Genomic DNA, 12,541 nt, shown 5'->3' on the forward strand with positions numbered 1-12,541 from the left:
TTTTTCTGCACCTCTCCTATACCTCAAAACACTAGCACCTTGTCAGCAAATTAGGTACTATTGCAAGTCTATGCTTGAGATGAAAACACCAACTCTGGTTCAACATACGTAAGTCAATCAATGTCATTCACCACATCAATAAAAGCAAAACCAAAGACCACATGATTATCTCAATAGATGCAGAGAAAGCCTCTGACAAAATCTAACACCCATTCATGCGCAAAACACTACAAAAAATGGTAATAGATGGGAAATTCCTCAAGATAGTGGAATCCATATATAGCAAACCTACAGCCAACATCACACAGACCAGTGGAACAGAATTGAAAGCCCAGAACTAAACCCCCACACCTATGGACATCTAATCTTTGATAAGGGGGCCCAAAGTATTAAATGGAGGAAGGAGGGAGTCGGGCTGTAGCGCAGCGGGTTAAGCGCAGGTGGCGCAAAGCACAAGGACCGGCATAAGGATCCCGGTTCGAACCCCGGCTCCCCACCTGCAGGGGAGTCACTTCACAGGCAGTGAAGCAGGTCTGCAGGTGTCTGTCTTTCTCTCCTCCCCTCTGTCTTCCCCTCCTCTCTCCATTTCTCTCTGTCCTATCCAAAAACGACAACAACAATAATAACTACAACAATAAAAAAGGGCAACAAAAGGGAATAAATAAATAAAATAAATATTTAAAAAAATTTAAAAAAAAGAAATAAATGGAGGAAGGAGGCTCTCTTCAATAAATGGTGCTGGGCAGGCACGCGGGCGGGCGGCTTGATGCCAGCCGGTCGGGCCAGTCGGTGCCTCTGCCTGCGGAAGTGGGCCTGGGCCGGGCTGTGTCGCGCCTCTGGCAGCGCGGATCTCCGGGCTGGGGCACGCTGGGTTGGGCCGGGCCCAGAGGCCATGGCGCCAGATTGGGTTCGTCCTTTATTGGTACGTCGAAGCCCAGCCCGGCGACCCTTCTAAGAAGGAAGGCCACCCAGGGATGTGCCCTCGTCCCTCCCTCGTCAAGGACATGAATACTAGACCAGAAACTATGAAATACTTAGAGGAAAACATTGGTGGAACACTTTCCCACCTAAACCTCAAGGACATCTTTGATGAAACAAACCCAACTGCAAGGAAGACTAAAGCAGAAACAAACCAACTGGACTACATCAAATTGAAAAGCTTCTGTACAGCCAAAGAAACTATCACACAAACAAAAAGAAACTCACAGAATGGGAGAAGATCTTCACATGCCAAACATCAGACAAGAGACTAATAACCAAAATATACAAAGAGCAAACTTAGCAACAAAAAAGCAAATGATCCCATCCAAAATTGGGCAGAGGATATGAACAGAACATTAACTACAGAAGAGATCCAAAAGACTAACAAACACATGAAAAAATGCTCCAGGTCACTGATTGTCAGAGAAATGCAAGTAAAGACAACACTGAGATATCATCTCACCCCTGTGAGAATGGCATACATCAATAAGGATAGCAGCAACAAATGCTGGAGAGTCTGTGGGGACAGAGGAACTCTTCTGCACTGCTGGTCGGAATGTAAATTGGTCCAGCCTCTGTGGAGAGCAGTCTGGAGAACTTTCACAAGGCTAGACATGGGCCTTCCACATGACCCAGTAATTCCTTTCCTAGGGATATACCCCAAGGACTCCATAACAGCCAACCAAAAATAAATGTGTACACCTATGCTCATAGCAGCACAATTCGTAATAGCTAAAACCTGGAAGCAATCCAGGTGCCCAACAACAGATGAGTGGCTGAGAAAGTTGTAGAATATATACACAATGGAATACTATGCAGCTATTAAGAACAATGAACCCACTTTCTCTGACCCATCTTGGATGAAGCAAGAAGGAATTATGTTAAGTGAGCTAAGTCAGAAAGATAAAGATAAGTATGGGATGATCCCACTCCTAAACAGAAGTTGAGAAAGAATAAGAGAAAGGGAAAGTCAAAGCAAGATTTGGCTGAATTTGGAGTAGGACACCAAAGTAAAAACCCTGGGTTGACGGTGAGGGTGGATGTTCAGCTTCACGGGGCAGTGGGGAGGGTAGGGATACAGTCTTTTGGTGGTGGGAATGGTGTTTATGTACATTCCTATCAATTTTGTAGTCATATAAATCACTATTTAACTAATATGAGGGGAAAATTGATTGAATGTCTCAAACTTTTTAAAGCACAGACTGAGTCTAATTTTTAATACATAGGCTGAGTCTTTGATATGTTGATTCTCTTAAAAGCTTAGACCAGGGAGAACAGAAGCAACCGGTGGCACAGCTATATGCAAATAATGTCAAAGGACATAAATTATGGTGATGTTGTGTATGATACAGCAAATCCTAACAAAGGGATATTTCAAAGTTAATCCAACTGCCAAATAATGTGATTATAGCAATAACTATCTATTGTCTTCTTAAACCCTAAGACAGCAGAATCCTCCTGCTTCCTCTTTAGAGCCTATACTTCCCCCAGTCCTGGAACCTCTAGGGTGGGGTTCAATTTCCTGCATGCTTCTCTCAATTCATACCAAATGATATTGCATCCGCCAATCCCAACCTAATCAACCCAATGAGTACTACCTCAGCATGCTTCACTTCAGACAGTGTCCAGAGACGTCAGGCATAGAATGTCAACACTTCATCCTCATTACTCAGGTGAGACCTTTCCTTTCATAGTATTCTCTAATTCCATTCCAGGAGGTTCACTTCCTAACAAAATCCCAAAACCTAGATACAGACCAGGTCCCGTAAGACAGAGCATATGTTCACATATATCCATAAATTAGGGCAAAATATATACCTGGAAGCAAAAATACACAATAATCTGTAGTGAGTCAGTATCAAGTTCATAATGAAATAGTGTCTACTTAGACTTAGATACCCTCCTCATCTACTTCCTATTACAGTAGTCTTACTCACTCCAAAGCTAACCTCATCAAAGCAAGGACTGCAAAAGCTGAATAAGGGAAAAGACTGCCATACTTTAATGATGACTCTTTAGTCACTATCAGGCCACCCCATCAGCTGGGGCCCTATTTGGGGAGTCCCGAGATTCCCAAACAGCCATGATGGGCCTAGACCTCAAATAAATCCCTCCATTTTTACCGGTCATTCCTATCAGTAACAGCACAATAGACCCCTTTGTGGGCCCCCACAGGACCTTGCCCTCAACTTGGATCAACAGTGGTAGAGAATGTTCCATCCTTCAAAGGGAGGCTGGACAATATACTCTATGCTACACCTGAGGAAGATGGGTCTTGATATTGGGGCAGCTTGGAACATTCCTACTTATGACCATAAAATGTGAGCTTACATCTAGAGGGATGCAGAGGTCACATAGGCTCCTAAGCTGAATATGGGTCCCAGATCACATCAAATCGATAGGGTTTACCTTCAACAATATTTATACACCTTTCCCATATTTGGGAGCTACTCTCTTTCCTGATCCAGCTTTCTGGTCCTTCTGCCAGCCATAACATCACCTCCCCAGACAACCCAATCTAGAACAACCCAATGTAAAGCATACAACAGGGTCCACCTACATATCAGATTTCAGGCTCACGCAAAACAACAACAACAAACACTAGTATAGCCACAGGCCATTTGGAATATAACTAAAATATGCCTACTAGCTATCTATAAAATGGAGGACCCCCCAACTCTTCATCTGCACTATTCCAGCCTTCAGGTCCATGATTGGTCAACAATTTGTTTGGCTTTGTATGTTAACTCTATTTTCAACCACCAGGTTCCAGATGCTAGCATAATGCCGACCAGACTTCCCTGGACAGACAACCCCACCAATATGTCTTAGAGCTCCACTCCCCCAGAGCCCTGCCCCACAAGGGGAAGAGAGAGACAGGCTGGGAGTATGGACCAACCTGTCAACACCCATGTTCGGCAGAGAAGCAATTACAGAAGCCAGACCTTCCACCTTCTGCATCCCACGATGACCTTGGGTCCATACTCCCAGAGGATTAAAGAACAGGAAAGCTATCAGGGGAGGGGATGGGATACAGAGTTCTGATGGTGGCAATTGTGTGAAGTTGTACCCCTCTTGTCCTATGGTTTAGTCAATGTTTCCTTTTTATAAATAAAAAAATTAAATAAATAAAAAGAAAGAAAACACCAACTTTGAAGTCATCTACCAAGGTTATCTAGCCATATTTGCACAGAGCCACGGAGCAAGAATTGGAATCCTATTCTATCTGGCTCCAATGCCCAAAGTCAGTTCACAAAGCAGTCAAGATTATGATAAGGAGGAACAGTCTGCAAATGAGTGGTCTCAGTGACATCCTCAGGTGCAAAAAACCCTTATTTTAGGGTTGGCAAGATAGTTCACTTGGATAAAACTTTTATTTTGTCATTTGCATGACTCAGGTTTAAGTCTGCCCCCCCCCACCACACTGAAGGAAGCTTCAGTGCTGGATGTCTCTCTCTGTCTCTTTATCTCTGCCTCTGTCTTTCTGAAGAAGTTGGCCTGGAGCTGCAAAGCCCCAGTGATGACAAGTAAAATAAAATAAAATGAAGAAAATAAAATAAAGAAAAAGCCCTTATCCATGATTTGTAGTCTCATAAATGCTGGGAGAAAAAATTAAAATCCCACTTTTAAAAACTACATGGCAGGGCCAGCGAGATAGTTCACTGGAAGTGGCTGCTTTGTCATGTGGATGACCCAAGTCCAAATACATCCCACAATCACTGAGGAAGCTTTGGTGTGGTGTATTTTCTCTCTCTCTGTCAAAATGTCCAGAGTGATGAAACTGGTAGTGGTGGTAGTGGTAGTGGTAGTGGTAGTGGTAGTGGTAGTGGTAGTGGTAGTAGTAACAATAATATAAATAAAATCAACCTTGTAAAGATCTGGGAGAAAGGGGAACTGAGCAAAGCTTCTGCTTTATGTGTGTTTGCATACTAATGAGGCAAAGATGCCAGGGGCTAATTAACAAGGGTCTGATCTCCCAGGTTCTTAAGATGCCAACTTTTGTTCCAGTCTTTTCTCCTTTAGAAAACACTGAGCTGATTCTTAGAACTGAAACAGTACAAAAGGGTCTTTCAGGGCCTCCTTAAATGAAACATTCTGTCCCCACCATGGCTTTTTTGAAGACAAAAGCTCAAAGGGACTAACAAGTGTTTTCTCAGAGATGGGCAGGGAAGCTTGCCTGTCACAGGACAGACGCCCTGGTGACCAGCTGGTGGGGAGCTGGGGGCTGCTTTGGGCCTGGGCTGAGTTCTCAGCACCAGTAAATTATCCCTTTGGTTTATAGCTAGAAAATCAGAAAAGAAATTTGAGTCACTAAGGAGGGTTTGGTTTCAATGGACCAGAAAGTATAGATCCTCTTTCAAGCTTCCAGAAGGATCCAGAGAAGATTCAATATGGCAGCCCGGAGGTGTTACAGTAACTGGTAGAGTTTCTGACCTTTGAACATGAGGCTCTGAGTCTAATCTCAGCATTGAATATGTCAGAGAGATCCTCTCATTCTCTCTCTCATAAATAAGTACTTAAAAAAAAATTGGACCAGGGAGATAGCATAATCATTATGCAAAAAACTTCCCTGCCGGAGGCACCAGAGGTTCCAAGTTCAATCCCTGTCATCACCACAAGCCAGAGCTGAGTATTGCTCTGGTTAAAAAAAAAAAAGCTTTCTTGTTTCTCACTTTTATTTAAATAAAAAGAAATAAATAAAAAACTTTTTATGGGGAGTCGGGCAGTAGTGCAGCGGGTTAAGCGCACAGTGGTGTAAAGCACAAAAACCTGTGTAAGGATCCCAGTTGGACACTTGTAGGGGAGTCACTTCACAGGCGGTGAAGCAGGTCTGCAGGTGTCTTTCTCTCCCCCTCTCTTGTCTTTCCCTCCTCTCTCCATTTCTCATCAGCAACAACAACAATAATAACTACTGCAACAATAAAAACAAGAGAAATAAATAAATATTAAAAAATATATTTTTATGGGAGTCAGGCGGTAGTGCATGTGGTGCAAAGCACAAGGACTGGTTAAGGATCCCGGTTCAAGCCCCTGGCTGCCCACCTGCAGGGAGTCTCTTAATAGTCAGTGAAGCAAGTCTGCAGCTGTCTGTCTTTCTCTCCCCCTCTCTGTCTTCCCCTCCTCTCTCCATTTCTCTCTGTCCTAACACACAACGATGACATAACAAGAACAATAACTACAACAACAATTAAAAAAAAACAACAAGGGTAACAAAAGGGAAAATAAATATATAAAAACTTTTTTGTTTATTTAGAAAACTTTATTTTTTAAAGATTTTATTTACTTTATAATTATCTTTATTTATTGGATAGATACAGTCAGAAATTGAAAGGGTAAAGGTAAATATATATAGAGAGACACCAACAGTATTGCTTCATCACTCACAAAGCTTTCCCTCCCTGCAGGTGGGGACTAGGGGCTTGAACTTGGGTCCTTGAACATTATAACATGTGCTCTCAGCTCCCCCAGGTATGCCATTGACCCAGACCCTGTAAAAATATTTTTAAAAAGAAGATTTGACAAGGACAACAAAATGGGAAAAACAGCCGCTAGGAGCAGTGGATTTGTAGTGCAGGCACCGAGCTCCAGTGATAACCCTGGAGGCAAAAAAAAAGATTTGATTTAATGTGGAGTCGTGCCATAGTTTCTCCTGTGGGGAAAGTGCTATACATATGGTAGAAAATGTAGACAATTCTTATAAATGGGAATGACAATAGAAAGAAAAAAATTAATACAGTGGTTTTAGAATAAATGATAAAACACTCATCTATATTTATAATAGGACTATAAATAAAAACTACAACCAGTTCTTAGTTTTTTAAAAAATATATAGAAACTTGTGCTGCACAGGAAGCTTGCAGGGGAAGGAGGTATGTTCAGACACTATAATGGTTTGCAAACTCTAACTAGGCCTAAATGCCCATTTTAACTTGACACAGGGAAGAAGGGAGAATTGGAGGAAGGAGGGAAGGAGAGAATGGAGAGGAGGAAGGGAGAAAGAAAGGAAGGAAGGAAAGAGGGAAGGGAGAAGAAAGGGAGGTGAAAAGAAAACTCAGTGATAGCCTAAACTCCATTATATTAGAGGAAGTTTCAGTGCTGTGGTGTTTTTCTCTGTCTCTGTCTCTTTCTCTCTGAAAAAGACAGCACAAGGGGGCCAGGCAGTGGTGCACATAATACTAAGGATAAGGACCCGCACAAGGATCTGGGTTCGAGCCCCCTGCTCTCCACCTGCAGGGGGAACGCTTCACAAGTGGTGAAGGTCTGCAGGTGTCTTTCTCTCTCCCTCTCTATCTTCCCCTCCTCTCTCCATTTTTCTCTGTCCTAGAAAATAAAACGGGGGGGGGGGGGGGAATGGCTGCCAAAAATAACCCTGGAGGGAAAAAAAAAAAGGAAAGAAATTCACCCCCATCCCTCTACCTTTATATTAAAAAAAAGTCAGCACAGAACAGTGAAGGCCTGGAGACAAATTTAAATGAGAAAGAGAGAATTCAGTGACAATCTTACTACCCAAAAATAAAGAGTTTTGGCTCGTATCTTTCTGTTATTTTGGTTTAGTTTCAAATTTAGAGAAAAATTTCAGAAATAATCCAAAGAACTTTCATATATCCTTTCTCAGGTGTGCATACATTTTGCCACATCTGCTCTATGTCTTCTTTTTCTATCTAATCTTCCATAAAATATTTATATATTTTCTCTCTGAGCCATTTAATAAGCTATCTTTTTAGGACTAAGTATTTCCTTATATATTTCCTAAAAATCAAGGCTTTAATTTGCACAAACATAATACAATCACCAAACCCAGGAAATTTAACATTGATACAGTACTGTTTCGAGTACACAGACCTTTTTTAAATTTCATAATTGTCTCACTAATTTCCTTGATAGCAAAATCTATTTTTTCACTCCAGGATCTAACCCAGGACCACACAGTTCTATTTAGTTGTGAGGAGTTTTTATTTTCCTTTCATCTTTGTAGATATGATTTTCTTTCTTTCTCTCTCTCTCTTTCTCTTTCTTTCTTTCTTTCTTTCTTTCTTCCTTTTTGTTGTTTTTTTTGCCTCCAAGGTTATTGCTGGGGGCTTGGAGCCTGTACTATGAATCCACAGCTCCTGGAGGCCATTTTTGCTTTTTTAAAAAATATATTTTTATTTATTTATTGGATAGGACAGAGAAATTGAGAGAGGAGGGTAAGACACCTGCAGAGCTGCTTCACCACTTGTGAAGTGACCCCCCCCCCAGGTAGGGAGCCCGAGGTTCAAACTGGGATCCTCATGTGGATCCTTCCTCTTTGTACTATGTGCACTTAGCCCATGTGTCACTGCCCTGCACCCACCCACCCCGTGTAGATATGCTTTTCTTTTCTTTTATTTATTTAAGCAAGGAGACATTAACACAATCATAGGATGGGGGGGTACAACTCCACACAATTCCCACCACCTAATCTCCATATTCCCTCCCCTCCCCAATAGCTTTCCTATTCTCTATCCCTCTGGGAGCATGGACCCAAGGTCATTGTGGGATACAGAAGGTGGGAGGTCTGGCTTCTGTAATTGCTTCCCTGTTGAACATGGGCGTTGACTGGTCAATCCATTCTATCTCTTAATTTGATGTGATGATATCAGTCTGATTTGGTGATATCAAGGTAATAAATATTACCTATTTGGTAATAAAGTAAATATCTTTAAGAAGTCACTGCTCTGGGGCGGGGTGGTGGTACAATTGGCAGAGTGCACAAGGACACAGATTTAAGCCTGTGGTTCCCTGCTGCAGGAGGAAGGCTTCGCAAGCTGTGGAGTCTCTCTTTCTCTTTCCCATCTCTCTTTCTCCTTCTCTCAGTCTCTATCATAATTAAAAATAAAATAAAAATATTTTTTAAAATACCACTGTGCTAAAGAAGTTAGAATTTTGAGTGGAAAGAGAAGAACAAAACAACAAGCAGCTCATTGCATGCCAGGAAAGGCAGAGAACTGGATTTTAGTGTTTGTATGATTATATTTGCACTTTTTTTAAAAAGATTTTATTTATTTATTAGTGAGAAAGATAGGCGGAGAGAGAAAGAACCAGACATCACTCTGGCACATGTGCTGCCGGGGATTGAACTCAGAACCTCATGCTTAAGAGTCCAAAGCTTTATCATAGCACCACCTCCCGGACCACATATTCACACTTTTTGTTTAGGCTTCCAAAAAAAAGGGTTGGATTAAGTTCCACTGAATGTCCTTGATCCACCAGTTTGAGAGCCCGCATAAGAGGAGTAAGGACAAGGACCCCCCTCCTGGTTGATTCTCAGAGTGCATCTCCCATATCCCTTATCCAAAGACTTCCATGGGTTTAGGGGATGCAGGAAACTGGGGGTAGGGAGTGGACGGTCTCTTTTAAAAAATTAATTAATTTTATTATTGGATAGAGACAGAGAGAAATTAAGAGGGAAGGGGAGATAAGAGATGGAAATAAAAAGAGACCTGCAGCCCTGCTTCACCACTCATGAAGCTTTCCCCCTACAGATGGGGACCAGGGGCTTGAATCCAGATCCTTGCACAGGTCCTAGGGTTTTGTACTATGTGCACTTAACCTGGTGTGCCACCACCCAGCCAAAAGTAGTGAGGGTCTTAATAGTACACTCTCTTCTTGCATTTTAGCTTCTATGAACCTAGTTCCAGCTAAGGATCCTTCTCATTGGGCTCCAGGGACAAAGTTCCCATCCCTTGTCATCTAATTTCTAAGGCTTGCATATTAACTTGTCAGATTTGCCATAACAAAACTAAAAAGTAAACTGTCTAAACAACAGAATTACTATCAGCATCATTATTTAAACAGAGCATTGCTCTGACCTAGTTTATGTTAATGCCAGAGATTAAACCTGGGGCCTTGGAGCCTATGGCATGAAAGTCTTTTGCGGGAGTCCGGAGGTAGTGCAGCGGGTTAAGCGCACATGGCACGAAGCACAAGGACCGGCTTAAGAATCCCAGTTCCAGCCCCCAGCTCCCCACCTACAGGGGAGTCGCTTCATAGGTGGTGAAGCAGGTCTGCAGGTGTCTATCTTTCTCTCCCCATCTCTGTTTTCCCCTCCTCTCTCCATTTCTCTAAGTTCTGTCAACAATGATGACATCAACAAAAATAACTATAACAATAAAACAAGGGCAACAAAAGGGAATAAATAAATATTTTTTTAAAAAAGAAAATCTTTTGCATAAGCATTATGTTACTTCCTCAGGATGTAAAAAAATGTTATTATTTCCCAGTTTTAAAGGCTAGAAGTCTGACATCAAAACATCTGCGGGGCTGGTTCTTTTTGAAGTTGTCAGAGCCTGTTCCACTCTCTTCCCTAGCGTCTAGTGTTTCCTTCCACCTGCTGACTCTTTGTTGCTCCTTTTTCTAGTTGACTCAGCTGTGATGTTCTCTGCTGCTTGCTAATATGGGTCTATATTGCTATAAGCTTCCCTCTTAAGATAGCTTTTGCCACATTCCAGAGTCTGGTAGTTAGTCTCTTCATTTTCATTGTTCTCCAAGCAACTTTTTTTTTTTTTTTTTTGCCTCCAGGGTTATCGCTGGGGCTTAGTGCCTGCACTAGGAATCCACTGCTCCTGAAAGCCATTTTTCCCATTTTGTTGCCCTTGTTGTTGCACTTGTTGTAGTTGTTATTGTTGTCATAGCTGTTGTTGTTACTGTTGGATAGGACAGAGAGAAATGGAGAGAGGAGGGGAAGACAGAGGGGGAGAGAAAGATAGACACCTGCAGACCTGCTTCACCACTTACAAAGCCAACCACCTGCAGGTGGGGAGCTGGGAGCTCAAACCAGGATCTTTATGCCAGTCCTTGCACTTTGCGCCATGTGCGCTTAACCTGCTGAGCTACCGCTCAGCACCCTCTCCAAGTAATTGTTAAGTTCTCTCTTGACTTCTACAAACACTGGTGTCCTTGGCTTATAGAAGCATCACTCTGATCACTGTCTTCTTCTTCATATGGAATTCTCTGTATGAGTGTGTCTGTGTTCAAATTTCCCACCTTTTTTTATTTTTCCTATTTTTTTTATTGGGGAATTAATGTTTTACATTCAACAGTAAGTACAATGGTTTGTACATGCATAACATTCTCCAGTTTCCCATATAACAATACAACCCACACTAGGTCCTCTGAATCCTTCTTGGACCTGTATTTTCCCCACCCACCCATCCCTTTGGTGCGATATACCTATTCCATTTCAGGTTCTACTTGTGTTTTCTTTTCTGATCTTGTTAAAATCTATTATGTCAGATATGAGAATAGCTGTTCCTGCCCTTTTTTGTGGGCCATTGGCTTGTATGATAGTTTTCCATCCTTTCACTTTAAGTCTGTGTTTGTCCTGCTGAGTTAGGTGGGTTTCCTGTAGACAGCATATTGTTGGGTTGTGTTTTCTGATCCATCTTCCTACTCTGTGTCTTTTAATAGGTTAATTCAGGCCATTGACATTTATTGATATCAAAGATTGAAGATATTTTAACGCCATTCTTGTAGAGTTTTAGAGTGTTCTGATATATGTCCTATTTATGATGGTCTGTTTATAGAAGACATTTCAGAACTTCTTTCAGGGCAGGCTTGGTGATAGTTGATTACTTCAACTGTTTCTTGTCTGAGAAGGTTTTGATGCCTCCCTCTAGTCTGAATGACAGTCTAGCAGGATATAGTGTTCTTGGCTGAAAGCCTTTCTCATTGAGAACTCGATAGATATCTTGCCATTCTCTTCTGGCCTGTAGTGTTTGTGTGGAGAAGTCTGCTGCTAATCTTATGGGTTTTCCACTGTAGGTGACTCTTTGTTTTTCTCTTGCAGCCTTCAGGATCCTTTCTTTATCCTTATTCCTTTCCATTCTAAATAGGATGTGTCTTGGTGTCTTTAAGTCTGGGTTAATTCTGCTTGGGACCCTCTGGGCTTCTTGAATCTTTATGTCTATGATGTTGTCTAGACTAGAGAAGTTTTCAGCTATTATGGCCTGAATAATGCTTTCTTCCTCTGGTAAGCCAATAATGCGTATATTGTTTCTTTTGAAGTCATCCCATAGATCTCTGTTGTTGTTTTCAGCATCTCTTAATCTCTTTTTGAGATCTCTTACTTCTTTTTTAGTTGTCTCTAATTTGTCCTCGATCTTGCTAATTCTGTCTTCAGCCTCATTGATTCTATTCTCTCTGCCCTCTACTGTTTTCTGGAGTTCATCTATCTTGTTTCCCTGTTCTGATACTGTTTTAGCTTGTTCAGCTAGCTGTGTTCTTAGATCAGCTATTTCAGCTTTCAGCTCTCTAATAACCTTGAGATAATTAGTATTTTCTTCCAGAGTCTCATTTGTTGTTCCTATATTTCTGACTACAATTCTTTCAAACTCTTTACTCACTCCTGTGATTATTTCCTTAGCTAATGTTTGGATGTTGAGCTCGTTATTTTGTTCTTCACCCTCTGGGGGGGCTTTTAGCTGGACTGTTGTCCTGGTTAGTTTCTCCAATATTTCTTCTTGTTGGTTTACCCATTTTATATATTATGTTATGAGTTACCTCTCTTAGTACTTTTCAAATTACTGATCACTATTTCCTG

This window comes from Erinaceus europaeus, chromosome 2 (genome assembly GCF_950295315.1).
Source record: "Erinaceus europaeus chromosome 2, mEriEur2.1, whole genome shotgun sequence".
Classification (NCBI taxonomy): domain Eukaryota; kingdom Metazoa; phylum Chordata; class Mammalia; order Eulipotyphla; family Erinaceidae; genus Erinaceus; species Erinaceus europaeus.